Source organism: Pleuronectes platessa, chromosome 2 (assembly GCF_947347685.1).
Source record: "Pleuronectes platessa chromosome 2, fPlePla1.1, whole genome shotgun sequence".
NCBI classification, from domain to species: Eukaryota; Metazoa; Chordata; class Actinopteri; order Pleuronectiformes; family Pleuronectidae; genus Pleuronectes; species Pleuronectes platessa.
The window spans coordinates 4,577,509-4,589,695 of NC_070627.1; the positions used below are offsets into that span (position 1 = coordinate 4,577,509).

A 12,187-nucleotide genomic window follows, 5' to 3' on the forward strand; every position below is an offset into this window, starting at 1 on the left:
TGGGACCGTGCAATTCAGTGGTAGTGACTTGAATGGTGGCGAATTATTGGCTCCATAAAGTAGAGGCCCTCTTTTGTCATTTTGTTGTTGTATATCGTTTGCAGTGATTTTCTATATGTGGTGTTTGGTTTTTAATGCAGGATATTTTAGCATTGTACAATTGGTCTGGAGCCTCTAATTTCTCTCTGTTTTAAGCTGTCATTTATATCAAGGCCAGGACAGCCTTTCCAACCTTTGCACGTGTCGCTTTGCTGTTTGAGCAGTCTGTTTTAAATTATTTGCATCTATTAAATAAATTGTATTTTACGTGTTGAACTAAATTGACATTAACTGTCATCTCTGAACCATTTTAAATCACTACATTAATAAAAATAAAGGACATATATTACAGTTTTTCTCAGTTGTTAACACACAAAAAGCGAAAATTCGGCACAATTTGCACAACCTTCACTTCATGTACCAATCGCTCGACCCAATTTGGCACTACTTCACACTCCCTTATCTGCATTAGACTCTGACTTTCCTTGTTTACACTCTGATGTCAATTACACATCACCTTGTTGTCAAAACACTACACACAATGTTCAGTTGTTGCACACACTTCTCAAGTAAAATCTCAAAGCATCAACCTACAACACACAAATACTCAAATCTCTAAACATTCAGGTCTGTTGAGCAATTTCACAGGAGACTGAAACTGTAGATATGGTTCGTGAGAACAACTCTATCACACTCAAACAAATAAAAACTAGGATCCTGGCTGACCATGCTACATTTAGAAACGTCCAGACCGTCATTGGACTGTATTCTTCATAGGACTGCCATGCTGATGAAACAAGTGTTCAGGGTCCCATTTGAACGGAACACAGCCATCAAGGAGTTATGGTGAGAGTTTGTGCTTGTAAGTACCAACATTCAGCACTGACACATGCATGTATTGTACCTGTAATCCAATATTGTTCCTTTTCTACAGTGTCTCACTGTAGCCCACTGTGTTGACCTCTCTGTGTCCATACTGTAACTTGCATTCTCATGCTGATCCAGGAGCATGACACAGCTCATGTGTTGTACCAGTACATCTTTATTGATGAGGTGGGATTCAACCTGGTGAAGAGGAGGTGACGGGGCAGAAACGTCATTGGCCAGCGGGCCATTGTTGAGGTCCCCGGCCAGCGTGGTGGGAACATCACAATGTGTGCTGCAATGAATCACCATGGGGTCTTGCACCGTCATGCCCACCTAGGGGCCTATAACGCTGCCCGTCTCCTCGTCTTCCTGGATGGCCTGCATGACCTGCTGGTACCACCTGACCAGACAGATTCATATACATTCCACCTTATTCTCCTTTCCTGAATCCCATTGAGGAATTATTTTCAGCTGGGCGGTGGAAGGTATATGAACGGAACCCACAGGACCGGGTCCCACTGCTCCAGGCCATGGAGGAGGCCTGTGGCGACGTGAGTGTCGAGGCCTGTCAGCATTGTGTGTGTGTGAGGTTTTGAGAAAGCCGTTATTGTTTTGAAAAACGTGTGTTAACGATTGTGAAAAACTGTAATTTTTGTGAAGGGGGGGTTGAGTAGGTCGGTGTACAGTACTGTACTGTTCTCTGTGTGTACCGAAATAAACCTTTTTATGCTGCATATCTGTGTGCTGTTTTATGTTTGACTATGAAAAAAGTAGGCCTAAACTGAGACATGTTACAAAAGGAGAAATGGCTCCTTCATTCATATGGTGTGTTCCATTTTGATGATTGTGTTTTCAATTTTTCACTTCAGTGTGCTGTAAATGCTTGGTAGTGTGCAAGCAAATGCTTAGTTGTGTGTTACCAATGAATGGTATGTGTGTCATTTGAAAATATGGCTGTGTGTACCAAATGAAAACACGAGTTCCATTTTGTGAGAGATTTGATGGCCAAGAGTCATCTTGCAAAGGGAGTGTCAGGTTTAGCATTTTGTGTGTGAGGTTTTCAGTTGTCTGTGTGCAGTTTTGAGAGCCGTTATTGTGAGAGAGAGAGAGAGAGAGAGAGAGAGAGAGAGAGAGAGAGAGAGAGAGAGAGAGAGAGAGAGAGAGAGAGAGAGAGAGAGAGAGAGAGAGAGAGAGAGAGAGAGAGAGAGAGAGAGAGAGAGAGGCAGAAGGAGGCGAGGCGAGGGCGGGCGAGGCAGAAGGAGGCGCGGGCGAGGGCGGGCGAGGCAGAAGGAGGCGCGGGCGAGGGCGGGCGAGGCAGAAGGAGGCGCGGGCGAGGCAGAAGGAGGCGCGGGCGAGCGAGTTTTCACTGAGCAGACTAGGCAGAGGGAGAGCGAGAATACAAGGCTGTCAGAGTTTGGCGCGGGCGAGGGGCGAGGGCGGGCGAGGCAGAAGGAGGCGCGGGCGAGGGCGGGCGAGGCAGAAGGAGGCGCGGGCGAGGCAGAAGGAGGCGCGGGCGAGCGCGGGCGAGGCAGAAGGAGGCGCGGGCGAGGCAGAAGGAGGCGCGGGCGAGGGCGGGCGAGGCAGAAGGAGGCGCGGGCGAGGGCGGGCGAGGCAGAAGGAGGCGCGGGCGAGGGCGGGCGAGGCAGAAGGAGGCGCGGGCGAGCGCGGGCGAGGCAGAAGGAGGCGCGGGCGAGGCAGAAGGAGGCGCGGGCGAGCGAGTTTTCACTGAGCAGACTAGGCAGAGGGAGAGCGAGAATACAAGGCTGTCAGAGTTTGGTGAGTGTTTGAACAACATTAATATTATTTTACTGTGATCGGCTGAGTCTCAGGTGACCGAGACGAAAGGAAAACAATGTTGTTATATTTGAAGGAACACTGAATTTAATCGCAGGCTTCATTTAGCTGCTTCAGGACAGACGAACCTGAACTGTCCGCTCGTCCTCCTCACTCCTCTGACCTGCGCTCACTTTACACTTCAACAGTAAACACTGATCACAAGTTATTAGGACACGTACAGGACTGACGTTTACTTTGTATTTGTTTGATTCGCTTTAGAGAGAGAGGCGGAGAACGGGAGAAGCGAGCAGAGCAGAGAGAGATATGAGACACAGGTATAAAAGGGCGACAGAACGTTCGTTTGGGATCTAACTTTCTCTGCCGGCAGTGTTCAGAGCAGAGGGAGCGAACGTGAAGTCAGAGGCTGGTGAGTGTTTCAACAACATTAATATTATTTTACTGTGATCGGCTGAGTCTCAGGTTACTGTGACGTGCCGAAAGGGAATCAATGTTGTTATATTTGAAGAAACACTGAATTTACGTATAGCTGGCTTCATTGGTAAATAACTCAATCTATGTTATTGTTAATATTGTTGAAGTGTGTTTCTGTTATTTTTTCTGTGAAATATTTGTTCGTTTTAAGGTCAGACAATCTCATTTTAATCTCAGGGAAATTTCACATAAACTTTAGTTTGAGCGCACATAGTCATGAGATGTCCAGAGGATCCGCGTCCCAGACTTTTATGGTGTTTTGGAGACTCACACGTGAAAGCAAGTATCATTCTGCAGTTACTGTCATCAGCGAGAAGCGGGTTCGGTCCAGAAGTGGACTCACAGGCGGTCCGTCTGACAGCGGCGTACTCACAGTTAATAAATGAGGTTGTGTATGTGTGTGTTTCACCTCACGCTCAGTGAGCTAAACATGAGTTCAGTCCAGGTTCAGTCCTCCCCCACCTTCACCACTAGCCCCACATTTACATTATATAAGTAACACACATCACACACATCTCTTTTTAAAAACAGACTGTCCAGCATAGAAATGTCTGTCACACAGTAACATTGATCTGGGTTGATCAGCTGTTCAATGTAGGTCTTCAGGCTGTTTGATAAAACTTTAGAGAGGATCTTGTAGTCTGTGCATTAAAGGGCCACTGGTCTCAAATTCTTTAAAATTATAAATTCTCCCTTCTTAGGCAGCAGAGAGACAGATTACTGCGCGCCTAAAGAAATTTGGAAGTGCCCAAGTAAGCCTCTACTTCGCGTTTCCTCATTTGTGCCAGTTCTTTTCCTTTCAGCCTAGGAGCAGCAGAGACTTTATCTGTTTTCTCCTAGCAACCGACTCTCTAAATTTAAGTGTGACTGTGGTTGGTGCAACACTGTGGTCGTTCCTCTAAGGCCTCGGTTCCCATAAATAATCGTGCAATATTAAATAGTCTGAATAGCCAACTCGCATTGCCAAAAATACCCATATTCAGCAAAATAATTACACTGCCAAAAAAAGTTACAGGTAGGTTAGTGACCGTTAGTCAAAACTAAGGATGGGCATAATTAATCGACAATCTATTAATTGATCCTTAAGAATTTCGTAGATGACATTATTTTGTCATCTACGATTATTATAAGTCCTGAAATCCCTGACAATTTCAAAGTTTCAAGTGTTATAGGCTGTATACGTGCCTCGGGGGGGGGGGGGGGGGGGGGGGTTACGTAGCTGGAGATTGAATGTCTGAAGGGGTACGAGACTGTAAAAAGTTTGGGAACCACTGCTCTAAGGTGATCTCAGTGTCTTTGATGTCAACAGGAAAGTTTTGAGGTTTCATAAATAGGGAGGCACTCCCTGTGCCTGATCCAAAATAGAAGAGAGCTGCTACCCTGAGCTGCTTGCTGTAGTTCCCTGTCCTTCTGCTTTTGGAGTCTCTCTTTTCTTGGCATTATGCGGCAAATTTTGTAAACGAGATAAATCAATGTTGTGCATAATAATCAAGAGTGACTTACATAATCTCTATAAAGCTGACAAGACAGTACACACACAATATCATTTAAAATCCTCAGCACAAAGACAATTGGACAACACCTGTCAAAAGGGATCTTTATGATCTTGCTTGTTGGTCATAAAAACAAAGGGAGGTTCCCAACAATTATTTTTGATGAAAAGTGGCGACGCCTGCGAGCTAGTTCTCGGGCAACTCGAGCTGCGCTGCGCCAATCATGTTACAAACATCATGTGACATACATCATGTGACATACCTCAATCTCCACAACCATCAATAATACACACCCACCTTATCAGGTGGTCTATTTAACCAGAGAGACATTTCCCATCAACCCCTCTTGCTCGCACTACTGCTGCAATATGCTTCAGCCCCTCCACCAGCATCCACCTGTAGGCTCCAATGGGGGTTACAAGTATTTGCTCATCACTCCCATCATTCCTGTGTAATCATATGGGGGTGTTTAGTTGGAGCCTCGACGCCAAACACTAAATCTGTATATTACATGATCGAACGTGAGTTGTCTGACTGTAATGTTTTATTGTGGGACTGTAATGAAACTATATCTGTTCAGCGTGAAGCCCACTTTTCAACATGAGACGTGACGCGCACGGTCAGGACATTCGAGTCTAAGGTGCTACATGCAGGCACTCCCTGGGCCTGAGGCACTTCAGACGCTGAGGCACTCCCAACCCGTTCTCTGATGAGCGTTTGGATTGTTTTCATTCTCCGATGACTGAACCTCATCATCGAGAACAGTTTTTTAAAACACGTCGTCTGACTTTAACAAGCAGCGACAGGAGGACACGTGAAGCCTCACACATCCATCCGAAGCACGTTCACCAGCTTTAATCACACAAAACGCACAAACTTCTGCCTTGTTGATGTGAGGGATGAAGTTTGTTAACAAAAATAAAAATGTTGAGAATAATATTTTTTATTTATTTATTAATTATTATTATTTGTCATTTCATAAATAATTTTAGCGATGGGTGCCCTTTTTTGGGGGTTTGAGCACCTGCCCCCTAAAATGTCTGTGCACGTGCCTGACCTGAATACATATCATTGTGTCCCAGATCACTCCACTGCTCCTCTGCTCTCTGTCACTCCCTCATCTCAACCTGGTTTTCATCAGGCTCCTGCAGACAGAAGAGTTCCTCCCGCAGTTTACGACTAAACGCGCTGTTCTAACTTCATTTTTGCAGAAGAAGCGACGCCCCGTTTATCCAGAAGCATTAATATGAATTCAGAAGGTTTTTTATCTGGTCTGTCTATCTACTATTTTTATTGAAATGAATAGAGTTTTAATATACCATGCATTTAGTCAACGGGTATGTTAACATTTTCTAGGGCAGCAGGGACTTCATCATTAGTGCTTACGCATGGTGTGTGTGTGTGTGTGTGTGTGTGTGTGTGTGTGTGTGTGTGTGTGTGTGTGTGTGTGTGTGTGTGTGTGTGTGTGTGTGTGTGTGTGTGTGTGTGTGTGTGTGTGTGTGTGTGTGTGTGTGTGTGTGTGTGTGTGTGTGTGTGTGTGTGTGTGTGTGTGCTCACAGTCAGTGTCTTGTTTTTCCTCTCAGACTGAAGATGAGTATTTATGAGGAGGAAGAGAAGGACGGAGCAGAGTCTCCAGTGTTCAGCTGTGTGTCTCTGAAGAGTTACCGGTCCATGGATAATCTTCTAAACTTCAGTGATGAACCTGGACCCTCACACACAAAGTAAGAGACTGCTTCGGCTGTGCTATGAAGAGGATTTAGTTTCCTCTAGTGTGGCCCCTGCATTAGGACACAGCTTCAGTGAAGTTTGTGACTGATCTCTCAGAATCACTCAAAGAGCTCAGACCTCCACCAAGAACCAACACGCTCTGTATGAAACTGTTACGCCATGAAAAGGGAAGATATCAATAAAGACACGATGCTTTCTCTCAGGCAGCTTCATTGAGAATCGGGCGTAGTGGCCGAGAGCTCCCCCCTCCTGAATCAGAAGGCTTTTAAATTTTAAACATTTACATTTTTCATTTCGCTGACGCTTTTATCCAAAGCGACTTACAAAAAGTGCATTCAACCCCGAGGATACAAACCCAGAACAACAAGAATCAAGAAAGTACAATTTCTTCAAAAATAAAGCAAAACTACAAAGTGCTATAAGTAAGTGCCATTTAAGTGCTACTATATTGTTAGTTTCAAAAATTGTATTCAAGGTACAGTCGGACGAGGTGTTCAGGACAGCAGTAAGGCATGACTAAACAATCACAAGCGTCATCTTTCAAAAAAGCCTCAATCAGTAGAGTGTAGATTAACTTTAACCTTCATACCTCTTTTTAAACATTTTAACATTTTACACTGGAGTTCAACAGTTTAATCTCTTTCCAAGGACTTTTACATCTGAAGTTATTACCTTTTTATACATGAATTATATTCTTCTGTACGACCCTATGACTCTTTTTATTTGCTATTAAACTTATATCAATTATCAGCTTCCTTATAAAAGGTGTGTGTGTGTCGGTGCGTTCGTGCGTGCAAGCGTGCTGGAGTTAAATTTACAATATGGGGAAAAGTATGCTCATACTGAAACTATCCTTCACACTAATAATTTGTCGTGATGTTCACTATAATATGATAGGGGGTTTATAAAGTGACAAAGAATTTAATTTAAGTTGAATATGTTTATATGCAGCCCTGTATTAAGAGTTTACTTTGTTAAGATAAATAGCTTTTAAGTTCATGGGGATTTTATGTTTGTGTAGTTCATATATATATATATAAGTGAAGTAATATTTGTTTTGTTTTCCTTCTAGCTCTGGCGTTGTGTTCACAATTCTCAAAGCATCTACGGAGATGGAAATAAAGGGTTGTGAACCATCAGTAAAAACAGTCAGACCATCATTCAGCCGGGGAGGCTAAAGTAAGAGCTTCACCTCATCAGTCCCCCCCAAGCTCCTGATCAACACCTGTGATTACTGCAGAGGGACTTGATGTGATGGTCTAAGGTTGTGACACTCATTCAAAAAATTGAAGCATCTTAGGAATCACTTTTGGACAACATAGACTCAGACCAGACAATGGATGTTTGTAAGTCTTGTGAAGAGGAGAAACTCGGCTGCTCTGGTCGATTACGGAATCCCATGGAAAAGATGCTTGCATTTCTGAGAGAGGAGGCTCATAGAAAGGAGAGAAAGCTTGTCCACCTTTACGAACAATGGAAAGATCAGGCACGCAAAGTAAGAGAAAAGCTAAAGTTGGACATTCCTGAGAGCCAAATCGCAACACCCTGAAGTGAGTCTCTGTGTGGAGGGAGTGTGTTTTTTCCAGAGGCTGAAGCAACAGCAGCTTGTATGGAGAGCAGCTCTGACTGGGCCTTGTTGCTGGGAGGCAGAGAGGAGACAGGGCTCCAGAAGAATCAGAGGAGGTGCACTGCTCTGAGATCAGCTCCACTGTCACACAGTGTCCAGTCCACCATCCTATAACCACATTCTGTGTATCTGATTTTTTATGAGCTTAAAGTTCCTGGATTCCCGTCACAAATTGATTTTAGTTTGAAACAAAGTTACACATATTTAAATCACTTTGAGTGTAGGAGCCATTAATTAGTAACATTAATAAGTTAAAGAAAGATATTATTATTTTGTTTTTTATGATTTAAAATGTAATAGGTTTGTATTTTGGGGTTATGTTTAACTTGTTTATTGTTTACTTCCTATCCTATTCATTTGGAAATTGGTCATAAGGATAAGGGCGGAGTCATAGTTGATTTAAGCACCAGTTCACCTGTTGAGGAAGTAAAGAGTGCGAGTGGGGACACTGTATTATATGTTGATCTGCTATTTTCCATTTGATAGATTTAATCTATGAGTTTGAAAATGGCCAATAAAGTGGATCTTCTTTTTTCTTTAATAAAAGTTTAAACACATTCATTTCTGCATCAGGTGCAGAGCAGTGGTTGCTTTTCTTCTTTTTGACCCACAGGTGGCGCTGTAGTATAACAGCAGATCATCCCAGTCAAAGCTTTTATATTCAGTCCATGAGTCTTACACGTGGATCATTTCTTCTGTGACGAACCAGATGTCACAAAAAGTAAAAGACAAGTTATATTGCCTCTTTTTATCTCTGCTTCAATGCACAATAAACATCCTTTCCCCGACTTTGCTTGAAAACCTTACAGGGGAAAACATCTCCTCCTTGGTGAAGGTAAATCAACAATTTACACAAGTGGACACAGTGGAGACAACCCGTAGAAACTGAATTTACAGTATGAAAAAGAGTCGATAAAGAGCTAAGCTTTTTCAAGTGTCAGAGGAAACTGTTCAATAAATATTTAACCATATTTAATAGAAAACTGAATAAGTAAATCTGTTTGTATGTTGAAGACCACTAACTCAGAACAACCACAAGGGGGACACCTTTCCTGGCGTCCTGGAACAGCAGCATGCTGGGAAACAACTGATGATGGGAGGTTCATAGCAGAGAAAAGTGACAGCCGTGAAGTGATTTCATAATTTTGACGTGTGATTTTTCAGTTTGGGGAGAGAACAGGGAACAATAGTTTTACGGTTTCCGACAGACGTAAACACACTACAAATTAAGAAAACAGAGGCAACGGATCCTGCTTTGGAACATTTATAAAACTTGCTCTCATGTATATTATTTTAAATCAACTTCATCTCCTGCACATCACAGGAAGCTTCGGGACTGTTTCACACCAGCACAACCTGTTTTTTGGAGGAAACTTCATTTGTATTTTCTTTAACATATCAATCAATCAAATATTATTTGTATAGCCCATATTCACAAATCACAATTAATTTCATAGGGCTTTAACAGGGTGTGACATCCTCTGTCCTTAACCCTCAGCAAGAGTAAGGAAAAACTACTAAAAACCCTTTTAACAGGGTAAAAATACGTAGAAACCTCAGAGAGAGCCACATGTGAGGGATCCCTCTCCCAGGACGGACAGAAGTGCAATAGATGCCACGTGCAGGAAAACATCATCAATAATCAAAGTCTCTAGCAGCATTTGATGAGGGTAGACATCCCGGAGGATAACCCCAACATGACATGCCAAGCAGTCCCGCTGCAATCACAGTCCATGGTCAGCAACCATCCAGACCACGATCCACCATCCAGACCAGACACCACTCCAGTCCTCAGTCACCGTCCACCGCCGCCCACCAGGACCCATCACGAGCCACAACCGCGGTCCTGGTCCACCGCCCGTGCCCAATGCCAACGCGACACAGGGTCCGCCACCAGCACCACGATCAGCCCACATCCGCCACACTTGTTCAAACACCGCGACCCCCGGTGCGCGATCAACAAACCGCAATCCATGGTGCGGCCACAGAGGCCCTGGAACATATCAGAGCTTAACACGTTGAATTTAACTCAGACATGGGAGGGACTTTGTGTTTATTTATTATTATAGGTCATATATTCTTAAATGCTTACTTCTGAAGTGACTCATTTGTTTTAAGTCTTCCTCTCTGTTACTCGTGTTGTTGTAAATATTTGAAGATTCACTGTGCACACATGGAAGAATGTCTTTAGTTGCCCACATTGAGTTAAATGTAAGTGAACCACTGAGGTCACAAGTTCACGTTTATGTTCAGATTTTCTCACCTTTTTCAGTCATGAGATCAATACATGTTAAAGATGCTGCTTTGAATCAGTGTTTCCTTCACTTTAGTTTCACTCTGCTGCTGCTGCTGTGTCAGAGGTCACTCCACTGCTCCTCTGCTCTCTGTCACTCCCTCATCTCAACCTGCTGTGGTTATGTTTTTATTCTTCAATCTTCTCAACAAATCCCATGAAGATTCCAAAGACTTCCAACTGAGTCTGAGATGAGGTGACATGACGACATCACAGTTCTTAATTTGGTGACTGAGGAGAATCGGATCAAACTTTGTTCCTTTAAATAAAAACCTGTTAATTTGACGTGTGGAGGTGTTTACTGCTGCGCCTGAACTGAACCTGCAGTGACGACCTGTGTCCACATGGGGGACCTTAAACATCAGCCAATGAACACTGGCCACAAAACACGCTCACGCCCAACCACACACAGTCATGCGAGTTCCATTAACTGCAAAGAGGAGGCTGGAAAGTGAAAGTAAACTTGTTCAGAGCAGAGGAAGCAGAAGTGAAGTCAGAGTTTGGTGAGTATTTGAACAACATCCGTATTTTATTGTAATCGGCTGAGTCCAGCACATTAAACCTACAACTTGACAGGGTTTGTTCCACTAACAAATCCAAGAGCAGAGGAGAAATCTGAGCGCTCCTCCACATGGGAGAGCTGAACAGATCCCTTTTACATAATCGGCCTGTTTTATTGAGATCTTATCGAACTACTGATCTAATCCCAGAGCCTCTGTGATTAAATATAAAATAATATTGAATCAGACTGTGGATAATAAGTAAAACATTATAAAGAAGAAAGATTTGAATTTCAAGCAACAGAACAAGAGACTGGTGTCATTGAGAAACTTCCTGTTTCCACAGACTTATTTCACGTCATGAAAGTGCCTCACCTCAGAGTCTGACAATATCAGAGCAGTCCACCTGTTCCGACGAGTTATGTTGTGATCATGTAATATGTAATGTTTGTTTGATGAGAGAGAGAGAGAGAGAGAGAGAGAGAGAGAGAGAGAGAGAGAGAGAGAGAGAGATTTGGTTATTAGGACACGTACAGGACTGACGTTGACTTTGTATTTGTTGGATTCGCTTTAGAGTTTATGAGACACATGTTTAAACCTGCGACACAACACGAGACGTGACGTGACGCGCACGGTCAGGACATCAGGGTCAAAGTGACCGGAAAGATCCAGAGTCATGATCCGACATCATCGATTAATACCTGAATACATGAGCTCATCAGTTCATGTGAAGAGGGACAGAGACGAACACGCGCTCAGGCTCCTGCAGACAGAAGAGTTCCTCCCGCAGTTTACGACTTAACGCGCTGTTTTAACTTCATTGTTGCAGAAGAAGCGACGCCCCGTTTATCCACAAACATTAATATGAATTCAGAAGGTTTTTTATAGAGATGATGAGGATGAGAGGGCGTCAATTTAATAGTTATTTATTACATTTGGTAAATTCATCAGAAAATGTAATTATTGCAGTCTATCTACTATTTTGATTTAAATAAATGGAGTTTTAATATACTTAGCATTTAGTCAAAAGGGTATGATTACATTTTGTAAGGCAGCTTTGCCTTGTGCGTAGGCATGGTCTGAGGAAGTTCTAATTTATTTTCAGTTACAAATACATTTAGGTACGAACTTATGGATTGATTGAAGGCACATATTTGTGTGTCCGCACTGTTGGCAAATGAGGTTGTGTTTGTGTGTTTCAGCTCTCTGTCAATGTCATGTTTTTCCTCTCAGACTGAAGATGAGTAGTTATGAGGAGGAAGAGGAGGACAGAGCAGAGTCTCCAGTGTTCAGCTGTGTGTCTCTGAAGAGTGACCGGTCCAAATATATTCCTCCAAACTTCAGTAATGAACCTGGACCCTCACACACAGAG

The 12,187-nt window shown here is 43.2% G+C and overlaps 2 long non-coding RNA genes across 3 annotated transcripts; both read left to right on the plus strand.

Annotated features, from left to right (window-relative positions):
• The first annotated feature begins 2,612 nt into the window (after positions 1-2,612).
• On the plus strand, positions 2,613-8,579 carry LOC128448024 (uncharacterized). 2 transcript variants are annotated; one of them, XR_008339694.1, is made up of 4 exons: positions 2,613-2,682; positions 2,962-3,109; positions 6,227-6,388; positions 7,468-8,579. It is a non-coding gene; the product is annotated as an uncharacterized LOC128448024 (long non-coding RNA). The 2 variants fall into 2 exon arrangements; XR_008339695.1 differs by having other exon boundaries at positions 6,251-6,388.
• Positions 8,580-10,701: 2,122 nt separating this feature from the next.
• LOC128448019 (uncharacterized) lies at positions 10,702-12,184 on the plus strand. The gene is made up of 2 exons (XR_008339693.1): positions 10,702-10,818; positions 12,018-12,184. It is a non-coding gene; the product is annotated as an uncharacterized LOC128448019 (long non-coding RNA).
• Positions 12,185-12,187: the final 3 nt, after the last annotated feature.